Source organism: Dermacentor silvarum, chromosome 5 (genome assembly GCF_013339745.2).
Source record: "Dermacentor silvarum isolate Dsil-2018 chromosome 5, BIME_Dsil_1.4, whole genome shotgun sequence".
NCBI classification, from domain to species: domain Eukaryota; kingdom Metazoa; phylum Arthropoda; class Arachnida; order Ixodida; family Ixodidae; genus Dermacentor; species Dermacentor silvarum.
The window spans coordinates 87870514-87891218 of record NC_051158.1 but is presented as its reverse complement, the minus strand read 5'-3'; the positions used below and the strand labels follow the sequence as shown (position 1 = coordinate 87891218).

The following is a 20705-nucleotide window of genomic DNA, read 5'->3' as shown; positions in this document are numbered from 1 at the left end:
GAGATGGATTCCAGAATATGTCGGTGTGATATGTTGTCTAAGGCCTTCTCTAGGTCAAGCCCGAGAATGCCCCGCGCGTCTCTCGTATCTTGGTCTATGATTTGAGTCTTGATTAGTTTCATTGCATCTTGTGTCGAGAAACCTGTTCTGAAGCCCACCATGTTGTAGAGCAGGAGACCGCTCCGTTCGACGTGCTTAGTAATGCGATTGTGAATTACGTGTTCCGCTACCTTTCCTACGCAGGATGTAAGGGATATCAGTTTGAGGTTGGACAGGTTTGGAGCTTTGCCGGGCTTCGGAATGAGGATTACCAAAGCCTCTTTACAACCTCGTGGGACTTAACCTGTCGGCCAGGCCTTGTTGATTTCTTCTGTAAGCCACGCTATGGAGTCGTCGTCAAGGTTTCTAGGAGCCTTATTGGCGATTTGATCGGGCCCTGGCGCGGACCTGGCATTGAGGCAGTGTAGGGCCTCCCTGACCTCGTAGACTTTGAAGGGGGCGTCCAACTCGGAGCACGAACCGCCCCTATACGTTGGGTAGTCGTCTGGGTTGGCCAAGCCCAGTGGGAAATACCGACAAGCGAGGTTATCCAGGGCTTTCGACACGTCTTCTGGGCGAGTGGTCTCATGTACGATTCTCTCCAGTACTTCTCCAGTACTTTACTTTGGTTGGATCTAGCATTGGTTGCGTCGAGCAGGTGCTTGAGAATGGGGATAAGTCCACCCACAGTGGCAAACTTGGTATCGGCGTGATCCTGAGAAGGTTAGGCGTCGAGTGACGCCAACTTTTCGAGGCGGTGAGCAAAATATCCGATCGAAAACATGTCAAAAAGCGGTAGCCGAAGTTATTGTTGTTGTTGTTGCCTCAAAACATGAAGTTGTTGTTGTTGTTTAACTGAGTGGTTGTGGCGCATACCCACAGTGGGGGATTGGCAATGAATCGGGTGGTTATATTCGGTGCATAAAAACAAGGGAATTAACGAATAGAATACTGGAGATTAGAAAGGAATATATTGTGAGAGGAGAAGAAAAAGCTAATTAATATTAGGTTAAAAAGAAATAAATGAATCAAAGAAAACTATGGTGGGAAAGGTGACAATAAGTTTAGCATGGTAATCCATTTGATTCAATGAGATAATTTTGGATTGCCAAGCAAGCAATTCTGTATGGTATGAAGAACTTTATTTGGGTCCTGAGGAATCAGTCTGGGACTTATGCGGGCCGCTCCCATGTCGGGACAGAGAGGCCGAGCCCCTCTGCCGCCACACGGGCCCTCTGGACAGCCCCGAGTTGGTCCGCCAGCACTTCACTGTGCAGCATGCGCTGCCACCACCGTTCACCTTGAGAACCATCACCGGCCAACGCCGAGCAGCGCCAGAGCATGTGTTCTAAATCGACCAAACCCCCACACTTACTGCAATAGACTGAAACCCCACAGTCCGGATTAATTTTATTCATGACTACCGGGTTAGGGTACGTCCGTGTCTGCAAAAGCCTCAATGTAACCGCCTGTGGCCTATTTAATTTAGAATGTGGCAGGGGGAATGCCCTGCGTTCTAAGTAATAGTGCTTGGTGATCTCGTTGTAGGTTAACATCTGGTCCCTGAACTCAGGAGCGGGAGATACAGCCCCATCAGGGAGGGCACGGCACACTAATCCTCGTGCCTCCCTGTGCGCCACCTCGTTGAGGTTACGCGGGGCTCTCTCTACTGACCCCATGTGCGCCGGAAACCAAGTAACTGTATGCGGAGTGATATCCCTATCCTGCAGCAGTCTGTAAGCCGGTTCCGCAACAAGTCCCCTCGAGAAGGCTTTAATCGCAGATCGCGAGTCACTGAACACCGAAACTCTTCCTGAATCAAGTAGTGCTAAAGCAATAGCCACCTGCTCAGCAACCCCCGGATCCTTTGTATAAATGGAAGCGGCATTTCGAACGCTCCCTTTTCCATCTACCACCACCACCGAATAACCATCTTTCCCATTAATCCATGCCGCGTCAACGAACGCAGACTCCTCCTCCTGATCCTTTGCTTCTCGCAACAAAGCCTTAGCTCTTGCCATCCGCCTCCCTACATTGTGCACAGGGTGCACATTCCGCGGAAACGGACGAACCATGATATTGGTCCGAAGGTTAACGTTCAACTCGTGTAGCCGTGCCCCATCGCGCGACACAGCCACCGATTCTCCGATTGACTCTAAGATATGCCTACCCGCTGGTGTACCAAGCAACCGCTCTCTCTGTGCCGTACGCTGAGCCTCGGCAATTTCATCTAAAGTATTATGCAAACTCAGTCGCAACAACATATCGTTTGACGTACTCACAGGCAGACCCAGCGCCGCTTTAACGGCTTTTCTAATTAAAGATTCCAACTTATCTTTCTCCCCCCTATTCCAATTTAGCATAGCTGCCACATACGAGAAATGACACAAAATAAATGCGTGAACTAGCCGCATCGCGCCCTCTTCGCCTAAACCCCTATGCCTATTAGAGATCCTTCGGATAAGTCTTATGGCCGCCTCCGTCTTCTTGGTAATACGCTGAATGGTTCTGTTATTCGATCCATTCGCTTCAACTACCAAACCCAGAACCCTGATAGCCTCAACTTTCGGTATCAACGACCCATCCCTAGTGTGGATTCTAATGCAAGTCTCAACTTCCGGTACCCAATCCTTCGGCCTACGACCCAGCTTCTTAGATTTGAAGATCAACAACTCCGACTTTATAGTGGAGCACTTGAGCCCCATAAGACCTAAATACTCTTCCGTAAGTGTTACCACCTCCTGCAACCTAGCCTCAAGCTCTCCGTCACTACCACCGACACTCCATATAGTAACGTCATCCGCGTAGATAGTATAGCCAATACCCTGGACAGTGTCCAGTATATTAGCCAACTTTGACATCGCAAGATTGAATAACATAGGCGATAGTACGGATCCCTGTGGCGTACCACGGCAACCCAATTTATAGACTTCCGACTTGATCTCCCCTAACCTAAGACAGGTCCTTCTACCCCTAAGGAAAGCCTTGACAAAATGGAAAAGCCGCTGCCCCAGATTCAAATCCGATAGCACCCGTAGAATGAAAGAATGTCGGATATTATCGAAAGCTTTTTCTACATCAAGTCCAAGTAGTACCTTAGTACCCCTTGTCCGCCGATCGAAGTAGCTGATGCTTAATCCTGATCATAGCATCCTGAGTCGAGAGGCCGGGCCGAAATCCTATCATCGAGTGCGGAAAGACCCCATTGCAGTCAACATAGCGCGTTAGCCTATTTAAAATGACATGCTCAGCGACGTTCCCCAAACACGATGTCAGGGAAATGGGTCTGAGATTTTCAAGCCCTATAACTTTCCCCGGTTTGGGTATCAGAACAGTAGTTGCAAGCTTCCACTCTTCCGGGAAAGAGCCTTCCTTCCATCGGCTGTTTATCTCCCGAGTTAGGAACTCAATGGACCCCTCATCTAAATTCCGTAACATTTTATTCGTGATTCCATCCGGCCCTGATGCCGATCGACCATTGAGATCCTGCAGCGCCACCCTTATATCACTTTCAGTAAATTCCTCATCCATATCGCTATTCTCGTCCCCACGATATTCCAAAACTACGTCAGGTGTATCGTGCGAGGTCTCCAATGGAAGGTATCTGTCAGCTAATACCTTCAGCAACTCTTCCTCCGTGGAGTCCCGACACGCCTGATGGACTAGCTTACCTATCACCGTCCTCTGATTAGATTTAGTGTTTGTCTCATCTAGTAAATGTCTGAGCAAACTCCAGCCACCTCCCCTTTTAATGCGACCATCAATAGAATTACATACTTCATCCCATTGCTGCTTGCACAGTACCCGACAATGGTCTTCAATTTCTCGATTAATCATTGCTATGCGCTTTCTGAGCCTTCTATTCAACCTCTGACCCTTCCATCTCACTAACATTGACTGCTTGGCTTCCAACAAATGCGCTAGGCGACTATCCATTCGGTCTGTGTCAATATCGGTCTTCACCTCCTTAGTGGTCGCCTCAACGTCACTTTTAAGCTGACTAGTCCACTGTTCCAAGGTCAACTCACTCCTCTTATCTTCGATTCGCTCCATTCTTCGTTTCCTAAATGCATCCCAGTCAACTACCCTGAATGTGCGCTCCTTTTTATTAGCCACTACCAAAGTAATCATAAGAATGTAATGATCGCTACCAAAATCTATGTTAGAATTAGACCAGGACGAATCCACCACCCCCCGAACAAAAGTGAGGTCCGGCGTCGAATCTCTACATGCCAACGTGCCGCATCTAGTGGGATACGCAGGGTCTGTAATCAGAGATAAATTCAAGTCTAGTACCTGCTGCCATAGTCTCTCTCCTTTAGTAGTGCTACAAACATACTTCCACACATGATAGGGTGCATTAAAGTCTCCTCCAATAAGCAACGGCGCATCCTTAGCCAGATTGGCTGCCTTGGTCAAGAGAGATTTGAAACTCTGCTTCGTGTCCCGGGGGCTACTGTACAGGTTAAGCAGGTAAACGCTCCTCTGACATGCCCCTTGCCGACCTAAAATTACCTCCACCATAATATATTCAATCCTGCAGTCCGCCATGTGAAGATCATGCCTAACATACGCCAACCTCCTATTAATGAGAGTTACGAGTCCTCTGCCCTGCTCATTACCCTTAACCTCTGCTTTGAAACCCGTTAAGGTCACGCTAGACGTCAGAGTTTCCTGTAACATGATAACCTGAGGTTTCACATCATGGCTTCTAACACACTGCTGCAGGGACGCCTTCTTATGATTGAACCCCCTACAATTCCACTGCCAAATACAAAATTGACTATTTAACAGAGCCATCTTGGCTATGTAAGGTCGGTTCACTTAATTTGAGCTTGATTGCACTCGACGACTTACCCTGCTGGGCCAGCGTCCGAGAGCACTCCCGCTCCATAACAGAGACCACCGTCTCGTTTAGGTATACTTCAATTTTGCATAATCTTTGATCCGTGATATTTTCCCTCTCTTCTATCCACTCCAGTCTACTAATGACCTGATTTACACTTTCTTGCAATGTCACCATCATTTCTTTAAGCTCGGAACGGACCTTGCCCTGAGGCTGCACCATCGAGGAGAGGGCCCTCTTTTTCGGAGCCGGCGTCTCCTCGTCATCCATGTTCCCTTCTGCAGCTTCCACAGACGTCGGTACCTCAACCCGGTCATCATGTTTGCTAGCCTGTCCTATGCTACCGCTGTTACCGGACGGTAAGCCCCTCCTAAGTTCAGCTATCTCTTTTACAAGCCCGTCAACGGCTGCTTTTAAGCTACGATTCTCTCTCTCCAATTGCGCAATCCTATCCTTATCCCTATTACCACACACATGCTCCTGAGACTGCTCACGCGCTCGGCCGGTGCTGATGCTGCCCTTAGCCTTGTCAGCCCAGGTGGTCTGGCCTCCGGCTGCGCCGCCGCCTCCACCAGCTGCAGGAAAGCGCACCCGCGCCTCCCTAGACACGGAGCGACTCCCGGTGGCTGGAGTCCCAGACGAGGGCCGCTGCTTCGACCTTGAACGGCTCCGAGAGCGCGAGCGCCTCCTGGGGCTTCCTTGGGGGGCGCTCGCCAGCTGCGATGCCTCGGCTGCCGCCGTCGCTAGCTCCGCCCAGGCTCTTTCCTGTCGTCGAACACGCACCACGTAGGGAAGCTGGTACCGTTGTCTGCATTGTTTATCCGCCGTCAGGTGTCGGCCGCCACAAAGCTTGCAACAAGGCACACAGTTATGATCCTCTTCGGGGTTCCGAGCCCCACATCCTCGGCACTGAAGACAATCGGGCGCAGGACAGACATCCGCCCGATGTCCAAGCTTGCCACACACATAGCATACATCCACCTGCTTTCGATACAGGTAACACCGGACCAGGGTTGGCCCATATCTGAGAAAATTGGGCACTCTTAACCCGTCGAAAACAATGATAACAGATCCTGTATTCTTGATTCTTTTGACCGCCATAGCCAGCGGATTGCGATCGTTAACAATGTTCCGCTCAAGTGCCGCAGGGCCATCCATAATGTCCACATTGCGAATGACTCCTTTACACGTAGTGTGTGGGGCCGTCTCGTACGCACTCACTTCAAAATCCTTGTCCGCCACTCTGATTGACCGAGCCTCACATATTGTTCAGCGTTGCTCCTTTCTGGCGTACTAGCCACCAAGATATTTTGCATAAAGTTAGGGCAGATAACATCTTCCTTGATCTGCTCAGTACTGAGGCCTGCTGCCTTTACGATAGCCCTGCCCACCGTTGGAGGGCTAACTTTCTCCAAATTTAATCCACCCCGTGGGCGAATGACTATTTTGATGTGCTCTTCTGGCATCGGTGGCATGCGCGATGCCTTCACAATGCGATTCTTGATTACCAAGCCTTTGCGCCATTCACCTGCGCCCCTTCGTTCAGGCATCTCGCTTCGTGCACCGCCATCACCCAATCCAGGCTTCGTGGTAGCTCTAGATTTTCGGCTGGACACTGTCCGCCATCCCAGGTCTTCAGTAAAGTCCTCCTCCAGGAGCGTTTCCCCTTCGACTTGCGTTGCTGCCATGCCGGACGCGCGCGTCCCGCCGCGCTAGGTCTACCAGACGCTAGCTCTCGGCCAGCGTGGCGTGAGCACAAAAGTTCCAATAAAGTCCAAAAAATGGGTGGCCCACCTTGAAATCAGGTATCCTCCGAATCCTCTCGTCTTCACAGATCCGATGATATCAAATCTGCGCCACAATATAAACAAGTACCCGCGGAAACATTCGGAAAAGACGGAGCCGATGCCAGTGCGTCCGCTCACTTCGACGCTCCAGGGCCTCTCCAAGCAATTCTGTGGCTGAACCCAATAATAGAGGCTCCCAAAGATAGAATTACAGGTTCCGATAAATCTAGGCCAATAATGAGAAGCGGGATTCCCAGTAGTCTTTTCCTTATTGCAGAAAAACGCCTACAAGACAACAAGAAATGGTCTATTGTCTCCGCTTCGCCACAGAATTAGCATAATCGTGAGGGGACCAGACCAGACCTGTGTAAGTAAAGGTTTAACGTAGGGATACGGCAGCGCAGCCTCGTGATGGCCACTTCAATTTTCCGGCTTTGGCAAAAGTCTCTGTGCCAAGGGTATAGAAGATGTCTGTATTCCAAAGAATTAGTTAGAGCAGAGCCTGACACTGCCTGCATAATGACACTCCTGCGAAATCTAGCAGCAGTGACATGAGAAGTCAATTGACAATACGGAAAAATTGGTCCGGTTATCGATGCCTTGGCTAGTGAATCTGCTATTTCATTTATAATAAGTCCTTCATGGGCAGGCACCCAAATTAAATGCAAACTTCTCAAATAACCAGGTATCAATGAATGAAACGTCCTCAATACGCGAGAGTCACAAGAAGCAGTGAGGGATGAGCACAATGATAATTAATCAGTGACTATCACGGCAGACGTAATTGATGGGTCTAATTTCGGTAGAGTCAGCACCACCGCCATGAATTCGGCTAAAAATATGGGTATAAAATCTGGCAGCCGAAGAGAAAATATCGAATCGAGAATAGGGGTAAAATATACCACACCTGATTTTTCCTCACATTGTGAGGCATCTGTCGCAATAACGATGTTTGTTAGCAGGCTCTGCAGATGATCTTGTAATAGACCATATAGAATGTTATGTGGAAGTAATTTTGAATTATTAGGAAATATGTCATCGAATTGAATATCAGTGGCAACAGATCTGTCGGGAATCGGAAGTACATCACAGATGCGCACGTCTAAAGGGTCAAGTAGATGTTGCGTGAACGTAATTTGGGGAGTATGTGAACGCGGCGAGTTTACACGAAAAAACCAATCAGGTTGGGAAATGAATATTGTTCGAGAACGTCGCACCGGTGATTCGTAAATTCTCAAAAACGTCTGTACTGTCAAAAGACGGAATCTACACGAAAGAGGAGGAACACGGGATTCGAGATAAATAACCGAATTTGCAAGAAATTTAGGAAGCCCTAGGCACAAACGTAATGCTTCTCTTTCTAAGAGGATCAAAAGGCGGGAAGTGTAAGCTGGATCTCCAACGAAGAGTGCGCAACCAAATTCTAATACAGGGCGAACGTACATGCGATATATCATTAAAAGTGTATCTCTTCTCAATCCTCTTCGACGATTGCTCAGCCTACGCAAAATGGAAATTGCACGGGTACCTTTTCCAGTCACATGATCTATGTGTGGCCGCCAGTTGAGAAAGGAGTTATAATTTATTCCAAGGTACTTAACCGATCCTACCTGTGGTATGTCTTGTAGGTGGTACGAGAGAGAGAGATATGCACTGGGTCATTTATCGGAAAAACGAGAATGGCACATTTGCTGGTATTGAGTAAAAACTGGTTAACATCTAACCAGCTCTCCAGGGCACAAAGGTAAGTTTGCAGTCATTGATATAACGTATGAATCTCATTCGCAGATGCGAAAAACGCAATATAATTTGCATAAACATAAGTTGTGACTTCTTCATGATGGGGCATTGCGCTCATGAGAATATTAAAAAGCGCCGGGGAAAGGACTGAGCCTTGCGGTACTCCTCTCGTTTGTTTGCACCTAGAAGACGAAAAGCCGCTTTTGCAGCAGTAGAATTCTCTTTCACTTAAAAATGAATGAATCCACGCTATTATATAACCAGGAACACCACAAGATGTTAGCCGATTTATCAAAACTGTGTGTTCCACGGTATCATATGTTTTAGCGATATCAAGCGTCACTAAGGCAGCATATTGCTTATGACGTCGAGCAAGTTGTATCCGGCTTTCTAAGTCGACATGGGCATGCCAGATAGAGCAGCCAGCCCTGAAACCAATCTGACATGGACTAACAATTGAATTATCGTTTACAAATTTCATGATACGAAGGTGAATAAGCCTCTGAATTAATTTTACTACATTTGACGTAAGTGCTATAGGCCTGATGTTCTCTAATGTATACCCTCCCCCTTGTTTCTTAAGTATCATTATTACGTTGGCAAGCTTCCACTGCAAAGGAATCCAAGCATTTTTAATCGAATAATTTACCACGCCTAAAAAAAATGTTCGGCGATTCCTTTAACAATATTTTTAGCATTTCATTTGTGATTCCGTCAGGACCAGGTGCTGTATTTGGCAAGCATGCTGCAGTCTGATTGAGCTCAGATAATGAAATTGACGTGAAGCCATCCGAAGAGTCTAAAGCATAATGAATAGTTGGAAGCCGGGCTGCAAATGGATTTTCTAAACCTTTGGCAATCGCTTCTAAAGAGGAGCTCATTTCTTGCGGGGTCAAAACGATGGAGTCTAATGTTATCGGCGTTGGTAGCACCTTTCTAGTAAGAAGAAATGCGAACAGAGCTCGCCTGTTTTTTGATTTTGATAGATAATCGTAATGCCTAATATCATATTCATCTTTGGCTCGGTTAACAGTACGCTTAAATGCACCAGAGTGAAACTGATAATTTTTCCACTTTGTCGGGCACTGATAATGGAGAAGTGTTTTCCAGGCTGCTTTTATTTTCCTATAATCACGCGTACACTCATCAGTCCATGAACAAGCAATGCGTTTAGCCGAAGGGATGACAAATTCAGGTTGCTTCCGGGAACCCTCAAGAACCAAACAAATCGTTGAAGCGATTTCCTCGTCATTGACATTGGCAAGTTTCGAAACGGATGGAAGTAAGACAGTCTTAAATTTATTGCGGTTGACAAATGTGCACGCCTGGCATTCTAAAGATGTTATTGGACACATGATTTCAAATGACACAGGAAGATGATCGCTGTTGGTTGCTGAGTCAACCGTTAACCACGAAGAAACATTGAGGCCAGCACTACAAAATGGTAAGTCTAACACTGACCGACAGTGACCTCTAACAAATGTCACATGTCCTGTGTTCTGAACATGAAAGGTTACTATCAATAGCCCATTCCCACAGTCGCTTACCACACAAATCTGTTTTTAGACCACACGACACATGATGCGAATTAAAATGTCCTGCGAACAAAATTTCTTTTCTACAAGCAGCTACAGCCCTATCAAGTTGACGCGTACTTTGCACACCGGTGGGGAAATAGGTATTAATAATTGAAAATGGTTGATACCCTGGGAGACATAAGTCTATCGCCGAAATTTCGCAGTCGGAGTCCATGAATTTAAAAGAAAGGTTTGCCTTATGACAAATTTTATTTGAAACAAGTATCAATAGTCCTCCGCCTCGCGGGTTACGATCTAATCGGAACGAACGAAAACCTTTCAAATGAAAACTTTTCTCTGGTGATAGCCAAGTTTCCTGAAGAAGTATAACATCTGGATTAAGCTTATGAGATAGGTAAAACAAATCTGTTAAAGATGAGAAGATAGAGCGACAGTTCGACTGCAATACTTTCAACTGTCCAATGGTGTGGATCGCACAGCAGCGGCAACTGCCGCCTTAAGAAAGCTTTCTTTATTCATAGGCGATGGTTTACTCTTTTTTGGTTTTGGTTTCATAATCTTGGAAATTGGAGATCCCATGCGTTTGGGAGCTCGAGCGTCAAGTTCCATATCTGTGACAGTAAGGGAGTCTGAGGAAGAGGACTCACCCTCGCCTGGTTGAATTGGCGGAGTAGTGTCCGTCGAGTGATTTTTAAATGTAGAAGGCGCTTCTACGTCGTTGCTAGGCATTAGAGGTGTGGCGTTAAGTACTGAGGACTGTAGCGGTGCCTTAGTGGCTTGCAACATTTGAATCATCTGACTGGAAATGATTTGGGCTAAGCATTCTGATAGGCTGGATACCAATTTATCCATAGCTTTAGTCATGGCCTTTTCCACTGCAGCGTCAATTGCTTCCGAGAGATTAATATTCATACTTGGAGTGTTACGGGCTGAAACACCAGAGTATCCGAAGGCCCTGTCTTTAACGACTGCAATTGCATCTCTTCGGGAGCAGCGAACGGCGGTCGATTATTTCAAGAATTTAAGTTTCTTGGGCGCGAGCTGAGCAATTCGAATAGTCTGCTGGGTGTGTTCCCCCGCAGAGGCAGCAGTTTTCAAATTGCGCAGAGCATTCACTTGAGGAATGACCATCTCCACAGGTGCGGCAGCGTATAGGCTCGACTTACAACCTGCTGCGCTGTGCCCGAATCTCCGACAATTGTGACATTGGATTGGACGTGACGTGACGCGAGTGGTTCTACACGGAACACAAGAGGCCACACTTTGATTTCGGACAGACATGATGTGCCCACAAACGTGGCAATTACTGACTCAGTCGGAATCCTCTCAATATTTACAAGAGTTTGTCTAGGGTTTCAGTGGGACTTAAGTGGGAGTCTAAACCCCGTACGAGGCCCTTGGTGAACGCAAGGTGAGGCGGGATAAAAGTTCTCACCGGGATGGAAGCGAATGAAGTGCATTTCAGTAGATCTTCAACACAGGTCTGGTCCGGTGACCGACACAATATACCTCCGCGTCCGAACGCTCGCACGTCAGTGATGGTCTGGAAGTGGTTGGACATGGTCTTAAGTTCCTTCTGGAGAGTTTGTGGGTTCGTCAGCCTGATGGAACCTCCATTGGTACGCACGAGCGCAACAGGAATGGTGCTTACGCCACTGCGAAAAAATATATCTAAAGGTAATTCATTAGAAGGCAGGAATGCTGACCAGGCGGATCGCGCCTGGCCAGGAGAATTGGTCGACATCCGCCCAAGATGGCTGATGCAAGGAATGTGAGTAAATCAGGGATTAAATAAAGGTAGTTAGAAACCTGAAACCACCCGATACACAGTCAAAATACCACTGCAGGCCAACGAAGCTTGGAGAGGCACCGGAACGCCGCAGGAACGATGATGATGATGATGATGTCCTCAGCACATGGCTCTTACCCACTTCGGGGGATTGGCCAAGAATTGAGCGCCTGAAATTTTAGATATGGATTCTGAAACTACAGTTAATGTGCAATTTAGTAATCAGAACAACAGACAGATTAATTTTCCTGAACTGCATAATTTATAATAATAATGCGATGAATTAAAACTGAAATATCTCTCAGAGAATTGTAAAAGTGGGGATTTAAAATTTTATTCGTTTTGTTGATTGAATCAAACCACAAACGGCATCAAATACGTCCCTGTGGCTAAAGCCCAATACCGAGGCACCGATAGTGAGTACTGTTTCTGATGTTAAATTTACCTCTAATTTAGCAAGTGGTATTTCAAGAAGTCTTTCTCTTTGTAATTTATACCGACGACATATTAAAAAATAGTGTAAAAATAGCAGGAACGGTCGCGAGCTCTTCTTCTTCTTGCGGCTGCTTCTTCTTGCGTAGGAACATGAATTTCCCACGTTCGCACTCATCGACTTCTTCACCACTGCACAGAGCGCACAGTTTCGAGCAGGTTTCAGTCCGACAAGAGAACCTGTGACCCAGCCCCATTAAACGTCTTTGTCTTTGCAATTGCTCGTGACAATATATATGTAACGAACGACACAAGGATGGTGCGGTGCATTAGTGGTGAAGGAGGAAGATGAAGAATAAAGGCAATGTTCGAGCGACCAATGTTTGTCTCTCTTAATTTTTTATTTAGCTAGTTTATGTGTAGGACCTCTCAAAATCTGTGTTAAGGAGCTGCCAAAATCTCAATTTTAATTGTTCACCTTTAACCCTTTTGTTCGTTGTTGGGTGTATGTTTTATTTTATCCCGTGTGGCCAATCCCCCTGGTGGGTACGAGCCATGTCTTGAGGCAACAACAACAACAACAACATGTTTGTCTCCAACCGCAACCTCCTGCTCGCGTCACACAAGTCGACAGGATGAAGACCTGGCAGCCACCTTATTAGCCGCACATCAACAAAGAAGTCTTCCACGCCACACTGTGAAATCTCAGCGCCCAGATCCACCACCAAAACAGACCAGCATCATGACCGCAACATCGCAAGCCTTAGAGATACCCAAGTACACCCGATCAGTGGACGATGGGCCCGTGGAAGATTGGTTCCGTCTATTCGAGCTACATGCATCCGCTGCATCATGGTCGGAACGGAATATGATCTCCAACTTCAATGACTACGTCACCGGTGAGGCATTTCGATTTTACCTCACGCACATCTTCGAAAACGACGAATCGTGGACGAAAATCAAAGAAGAGGTGATCAGCCGATTTAGCGTATACGTCGCAGACCCCTTCATTACTCAACAGCTAGAGGCATTTAAACTGTGGCACTGCAGTCACCCACAGATTCAACGTAACTATCATCATCAGTGGCGAACAAGGCCTCGTATGGGGAGATCATCGATGAGTTTACCATGTCATGATCCTCGCGAGAAGAGGACGCAGAAACGCAAGCATAGCATGATGATGACTACCACAGAGCCATCTTCACCATCTACGCTCTCGACACGCCGGAGGAATCATGTCCCTGAACCATCTGACGCATTCCATCGCTCGTCTCGAATGCGCGGATACGACTGTTCTCCGCAGTGCATGCTTTACACGACTGAGCACTGCGTCACGACATCGCAGACAGACGACGACCCTTCTTTGCGGGGACATGGCCAAGCCATATCCACTGCTACATCCTCCAGCGATCAATCAACAGGAATTCGAAACTGTATAGACACAAACTTCTGCGAAACTGTATAGACACAAACTTCTGTATGAGCAACACGAATCGAGGAAATACAGCAGTAATTCCTCGGGATCGTGCAAATGACGGCCCACAAACAAATGTCATCAAACAAAACGCCGAAAGCGCGTGCCTTTTATTGTAAATCTTGTCAGACTCAAGTATTAGAAGTGTGAAACAATAACACAAGATCGGCACATGCAAGAGGCCGCGTTTCTACCAGAAAGCTCGCCTTCGTGCATAGCGTTTGCAGCCCGCTTTTCCCAGTAAACATTACGGTTACATAAGCTGCAGTTGCCGGGAAGCGTGAGAAGCAGCCAGGAATCTTTGAATGCTATCGCGTTTCATTTTAAAAGCGATGCGTAAGCGTCCTCCAAATTTTGCAATACCTGCATCAAGAGACAGTTTCGTGTTTTTTTTTTTCAGAGATGTGAAATTGTTCTATATATACGCTAACACTAAGTAAAAGAAAAAAAATATACCATAGATATGAACGTACTATGTTATGCTTTCCTTTCCCGATTGTTCGTCTGCGACCCGTCATGGCGTTTCACGCTGGGCTCGCGTAGGGAGCCTACATGCAAATACAGCGCTTGCATGTAGGCTCCCTAGGCTCGCGCGAACGTGTAGCGTACAGCTTGACCACGAAGTGCGCAGAGTACTGCATTTTACAGTGAAGCTGTATACCTGTCGTTGGTCGGAAAATTTCGTGGCGTAAATTCAAAACTCCTCACCCCATACCAGCTGTGCGATAGCTTCGCCGAGCTGGGGAAGAGAGAGCTGAGAGAGAGTGAAAGCAGAGTATAACAATAGCATCGCGCAGCATAGCGTAAGCCAGGTGGAGAGGAGGAGTGAGGCAAGTGGTAGTGGGACGAGTAAAGCTGCTGCCGACGCCTATCGCGTTTTCCCGCGTTCGCGCCGAACGTGCCTGGTGTCCCTGTGTGGCTCGGCAGGTTTCGACCAGAGAACTGGACACTAGTGGCTTCCGAAAGACTGGGCCTCTTCGATTATGCAATCCCGGACTGTCCGCAAACCGTCCGCGGCTTCCGGTCTGACTAGCCCTGACAAAAGAGCGCGTCACAGTCACGTGACCCAGCTGTCGGGGACTGTCCGAGATTTCGGTCGAAGCATCGCGACCGGAAGTCACTCTCCTGGCTGCTGTCGTCTGCTCTTTGCTACTCGTAGATAGCCCCCTACCCAGCGTGCATTCGCCGCTCAGTTTGCGTTGAAGCGATAGACCGCACGTACCTTCGCCCGCTGCGGCTATGCTTGCTGCCAGCGTTTTGACAGTCGTTGTCTGCTGTCATTCAGTGTGATCTCTTCGTGTTTGTGCGCGCTCACACCACGCTTGTTCATTCAGTTCGTAATAGTCGGGCCACATTTTCCAACGCACGCTACACACGCAATGCTGCCCGGATCGGCAGTGCAGCGCTACAGGTGTGTCCCTTCGCACGCGCTGCCCACGGGAAGCGCTTCTCATCAACACCACCGTTTCACACGCGCCTTCTCGTGGTCATCGAATCTCTCTTCATGTCGGTCTACTTACGCCGCAGCACACCTGCTTACTTAATCAGCTCATGTTTACTACAATTCATATTGCTACCAAAGCCGCTCACCTTACTTCGTATGACATTGCTGTGTTGCTATCGCATTCATTGCTTCGCCCTTAGGGCGAAACTGTGACATTTTTTTATTAGCGTGGCCTCCGCAATGGTGCAGTCTCAGAGGCGTACGCGTCGCCGACGCAACCATGAAGCTAGCACAGTGTAATCGTAGCCTGGGCGCGTAGAACGTTTTCGCAAAGCGCAGTTTATTACGTCGATCGCGCTAGCCAGCTCATTGCCTGAGAAATTTAAGTGGAATTCCCACACGGACGTAAGAAAAATCGTGGTGGTGGTGAAATATATTTATTGGCCCCAAAATTGCTGTGGAGAGACTCCGAAATCATGGTCGTGCCACGTCACTGTTCATACAGAAAGCACCCGCCTACATCCTCAAAGCTCGCGAGACCGTCTGCTAATTAAAGGCCCGACGCCTGAGAGAGCGCGTGTACACCGTCTACTAATCCTGCACGTCAAAAATCAAACGCTCGAACTTGGTAGCAGAAGGGATCAACATATATGTCAACAGCAATCCGCGAATATCACCCCAGCTACCGGCATGAAATAGCCACATGTAATATATGATTCCTTGCACGTACGCTAGTTTCACTTACCTGAAAAGCAAAGTTTACCTGCAATGAGCATCACAGATTTCGTGAACCACAGTAAGAAAAGCAAGCATGTGCGCCTGATTGCTGTGCTTCTTTCTTAAAAAAAAAAAAAAAACGCGAAGACTAAAGCTACAGCAATTAGACGGCTCGTAAAAAACTTGCATGATGGCACACAAAGCACCGATGTAACAGAAGCGATAACTCAATGCACAGTAGTTGCCGTCTGGAGCGCGCAAAGTACGCAGAAGCACACGGAATCTTTCGCAACATGGCGTCAAACACCACGCGCGCTGCCGTCGTCTGCTAGCTACTTGCGCTTGTCCGAGCAAACATCTGCTGACAGCTCCAACAGTCCGCGGGCAGTCCGGAACTTCCGGTCCGTGAAAAAACGAACGCGCTTCTGACAACATTCGGACTAGTGGGCGGAGCTTCGGAAGCTGTCCGAGCAAAATCGAATGCGGCACAGCAGTCCCAAGCAGTCCGGGACTGTCAGGGACTGATAATCGAAGAGGCCCGCTGAAGTGAGAGCTAGCGAAGCTGAAACCAAGCGTCACAAAAGAGAACATCCCGAGTTTAGATTGAGGAAGGCTGAGTGTTCGCGTAGGCGAAGAAATTAAGATCCGGAGGCTTGTGAGCGTGGCCGGTTGAATTCATCGCGGTACTACACAGAACATTGCCGAGAAATCCTGAGCGCCAGGCAACTAAGTGTGTGGCTTGCCACTACTTTAGCAAGCTTTCTCCAGCTCAGCTGGTATGTCGTGTTTGCGGTAGCAGACCCACGCATAACTTGTACAGCGAATATGCATACCTCTCGTTGGTCTGACAATTTCGTGGCGTAATCACAAAACGCCTAGTTAACCAATTGAGGGCAAACGGTATATCTTTCTTTGCAATATATATATATATATATATATATATATATATATATATATATACTTTGGTGAGGAAACCACGCTTGCATACATAAAAGGGAGACATGTCTAGCCGCTCATTCAGTTCATTTTAAGGCTGCCATGAGTAGATGTCGGAAATTAAAGACACCAGAAGCACTGCGGGAATAGAATGCTCGACCATGTGTGGTGTTTGATACAGCTTCGTTGGACATTCACGTTCGCAGGGCGGGATGACGGCAAATGTTTTTGGTTGTCGTTCTTCTTGCCTGGCTTCCCCAGCGTGCGTAGCGTCTACAGCGTTGCACGCTAAGTGTGAAATGCAGTATAGTAGCTGCCAGGCCATCGTTTCTGCTGCCTTGCTTTGGTACGCCGCGCCAACGCATGACCCCCAGGCATGGTTACTATCGCGATAGCAATTTTACGAACGCTGAGGCACGCTCGCGCTGCCGCCATGAAGCAGACTAGTCTTCCTGCTGCGCTGCAGTGTGTACGAGCTGAGCGGAATGAACAGTAAGGGCTCTGTTATACTCCGACGTAACGTCGACGCGCGCGCACGCTGGGCACAGCGACGCTACGCTAGCAAAACGCGAGCACTCTATACTCTGACGCGCGGCGCGACCGACGCGACCAGCGTCCGTCGGCGCGAAATGCAGCATGCTGCATTTCGCGCCGACAACGTTACCCAGACTGCACCGCGTCCGTGTTTCTTTCCACGCGGCGCTCACTTTCCGCGCGGCGCTCTGCTCTACGGAGCATGCGCTGCTTTGGCTACGGCTGCTGCGTCGGGCCGCGTCGCGTTGGACTATAGGGGAGGCGGATTTGCGCCTGGCGGGGCATCGCCGACGTGACGCGACGAAACGAACCCCGGCGCGCGCGCGCGTTGTGAACGTCGGAGTATAACAGAGCCCTAACCGTCGAGCTAACGGCATCTAACCTTTCACTGTGTGCTGAGTAACGTCGACAGTTTCATGTCGGCCTCGTCTCGTACACCATCGCGGTGCTTTGCCATTGGCTGCGTTCCTCATCATGCCAGCGTTGTGAGAGGCCAGGTAGACGTTGTTCCAACTACCAAGCAGCAGTTGTGTTCCGTGCTGCGTTGCGCCAACAGGTAACACCCGCGTACAGTAAGAACACCATCCGAATAGTTTAGAACTCCGTCTAAGCGGCCTCAGCGCAACGATAAACCTTGATGTGTCTTTCAGTGCTTCGGCCTTCATGCTGAACTCGGCCACACTTTATTTTTTTCTCGACTCTAAAGCTTTGTACCGATACCCGGCAACTCTTGATTATCACGTAGGAGGCGAGTTATGCTTCTGTACACTATTATAAAATCGCAGAAGTGAGACCTCATTAAGGCAGGGCTATAGGCGGCGACTGTATCAGCCCGAAAAGAAATACGAAGCCAACTGCCTTCCCAAAAGGAGAAAGCTTCAAACACCAGCGATGATTATTTCCTAAGCATGCCTAAGAGCCAACGCGAAACACGAGCACGTCTTAACATCCACTCTAGAAGACCGAATACTGCTCACACTTTCCGCGGTGTTCCACGTTGCCAGGATCTTGCAGTCCTCTTGTGACGGGCGAATTCAGCACTGAATTCTACTCGGGTTGCCGCTGGCGTCCGGACATGCGGTCTCGCTCGGTAGGGGAGAACGGCCAGCTACCCCCGGGTGCGGACGTGAGATTCGCAGCTCTAGCGTCTACAGGAGACGCTACAGCGTCTCACGCACGTTTCTTCGCCCTATTCCGACCTCGACAACGAACGCTTCCCGCAGCCTTCCTCGGTGGCGTCAAAATCACCACCGATGGAGCAGGGACGCTCGCGGCGTCTATATGAGCCAACGCGCACAATGGACCGTTTGACGCTTTCGCATAACAACATTTAATAAAACACTTCCAATCTCATCCTACAGTGTCCGGTTTCTCCGATTAGAAAAAAAAACTATCGATTATGTACGACCACCGAGTCCGCCTGCTTTTGGCGCGTGGTTTTTTGGCGCCGATATGTCTGCGCGCGTAATAAAGAAAAAATCTGGTTGAGGGAGGCACTTCCTCACAGCTGCAGGAGAGGCGGCGTTGTCGCTTGTGGATGGGCGGCGTTCGCGGTTGGTTACACAATGATCTATACTAGATAGCGCTGTATCGAGGTGGCTGTTAGGGTGCCTGGATGTCATCCTCGCCCTCTGCTCCGTACAGGGTGTAGACATTCTGTGACGGAGCTCTCGCCACCAAAACCGCCATTGCTATGCCGAGCTCGCGTGTCGAAACGCGAACGCTTGCAGCGTTCCGCGGGCATGAGAATGGCGGTGGTTGTCTGCACTAAAGCTTTTTTTTCGGGGCATTAGTCTCCACTATGGCTAGCCACCATATCTTCACCCTGTATGGAGCGGCGATAGGGAGCCTACATGCAAGTGGCGAGCAAGGAGGACATTGAGGCGCCTTAGTGGCTCTATTAAAGCGATGATTGTGGTTTACATAGGTATGTGTGCTTGTTTGGATGCGCGCTGTCGCGCGCCCTGAATTTTTTCCCTGTACATTTGCAATACGATCGGTAACTTTGTGGTTATTGGCCTCGTGCGCTACCGATGGCGGCGCTGCGAACTGCGCTTTCGTGACGTCATAGGGAGGACGCACCTTTGTCGTCTGCTCCGCTCCGGCTGGAATAGCTTAATTTTCATGCGTTTGCTCGCGTTCTGACTGCGTGCTCGCGTGGCACGGCGCTCTCCAATTACTATCTGCATTTTAGATGCGAAGCAGCTTATGCTTGGGGCTTTGTCACTCCCTCCCTCCGCCGTGCGGCGTCCACACCCCTACTGCTCATGTACGCCAAGCTCCGGCTTCCGGAAGCCGGAACTGCAAGCCGGTTCCGCTTCCAATTCCGGTTGCACTTCCGGTTCCGCTTCTGGTTCCGGAAGCCAGCTTCCGGCTTCCGAAGGACGCTTCCGGCGTTTTGCCCGAATGATACCCCGGTGCTTCGCCCACTCGTCATCATTCACTTCGTGGATATGCGGTGTTGAGAAGAGGGCTCGAGCCGCTGCCACGAAACGGCAGAGGCGACAGGCCGATCCCGAATTTCCGGCTCGCGAAGCCGAAAGGAAACGTCAACGCCGCCGACAAGCTGCTACTGATGCAACGAGGGCTCACGTAATGGGAACTTCAGTCGACCCCATGGCTGCTTCGTATACTACTCAGGGTTCCCCTTCGGGAAGATGGTGAATTTTTTTTCCTAGTGTTAGTTTTATTATTGCCCACATTATGAGGCCAACGAACCGCACATATTAAAAGTATCTTCCATATAAACACCCGATATGATCAGCCAGTGGCTCTGGAGTTTTGTTGCTTAGCTCAAGGTCACTGACTCGACCTCTTCCGCGGCGCCCGCATTTCGAAGGGGACGAAATGCAAACACGCTCGTGTGTACTTAGATATACTACGTGCCTGATAGTCACATTGTGGTTTTGGCGCGTAAAATTTGTTAATTTAATTTTGATATATTATTTTGTTTTTGTTTTTATTATGGCCTCACTTTCCGCGGACAGAGCCGCGATCTCGTTGATAAGTCTTAAAACATCGCGGCGAGCGAGCAAATCAGAGTCTACGAAGCTTTGAAAATTAAGCCCAATAACAGTGCTCATGCGCAAATTTTGCGTTGACAAAGCAATATTGCAGCTGAATGCGAATTTCACAGTACGCTCGTACTTCTAGTCACTTGGGGTTGCAAGTATAACACTTTTCCTGACAACAAAAGTATCGTTATTTTACTGAGAAGCGGTTTACCTTGAACATTAGTGGGGCACGACGCGCTATCGTTTCCAGTTTTCAAACATGCTCTGCACTAATTTCTCGCAAATAAACCTCACCACCACTTTCTATATAATGAAGAAAAAACAAACATGTTTGTTTAGGTTAGCATAAAACTATTTCTGTTCAACGCACTTTCAGAATATCGGAAACCACCCAAAAAATGTTACATTATCGGCG

The 20705-nt window shown here is 48.5% G+C and overlaps 1 protein-coding gene across 1 annotated transcript in view; it reads right to left on the bottom strand.

The window, feature by feature from the left end:
- The window catches only part of LOC125945883 (uncharacterized), a 39350-nt gene extending 20846 nt beyond the window's left edge, over positions 1-18504 (bottom strand). The window contains exon 1 of the mRNA XM_049668247.1: positions 18254-18504. The gene's annotated coding sequence lies outside the window, so the exon portion shown is untranslated. The remainder of the gene's footprint in view (positions 1-18253) is intronic.
- Positions 18505-20705: the final 2201 nt, after the last annotated feature.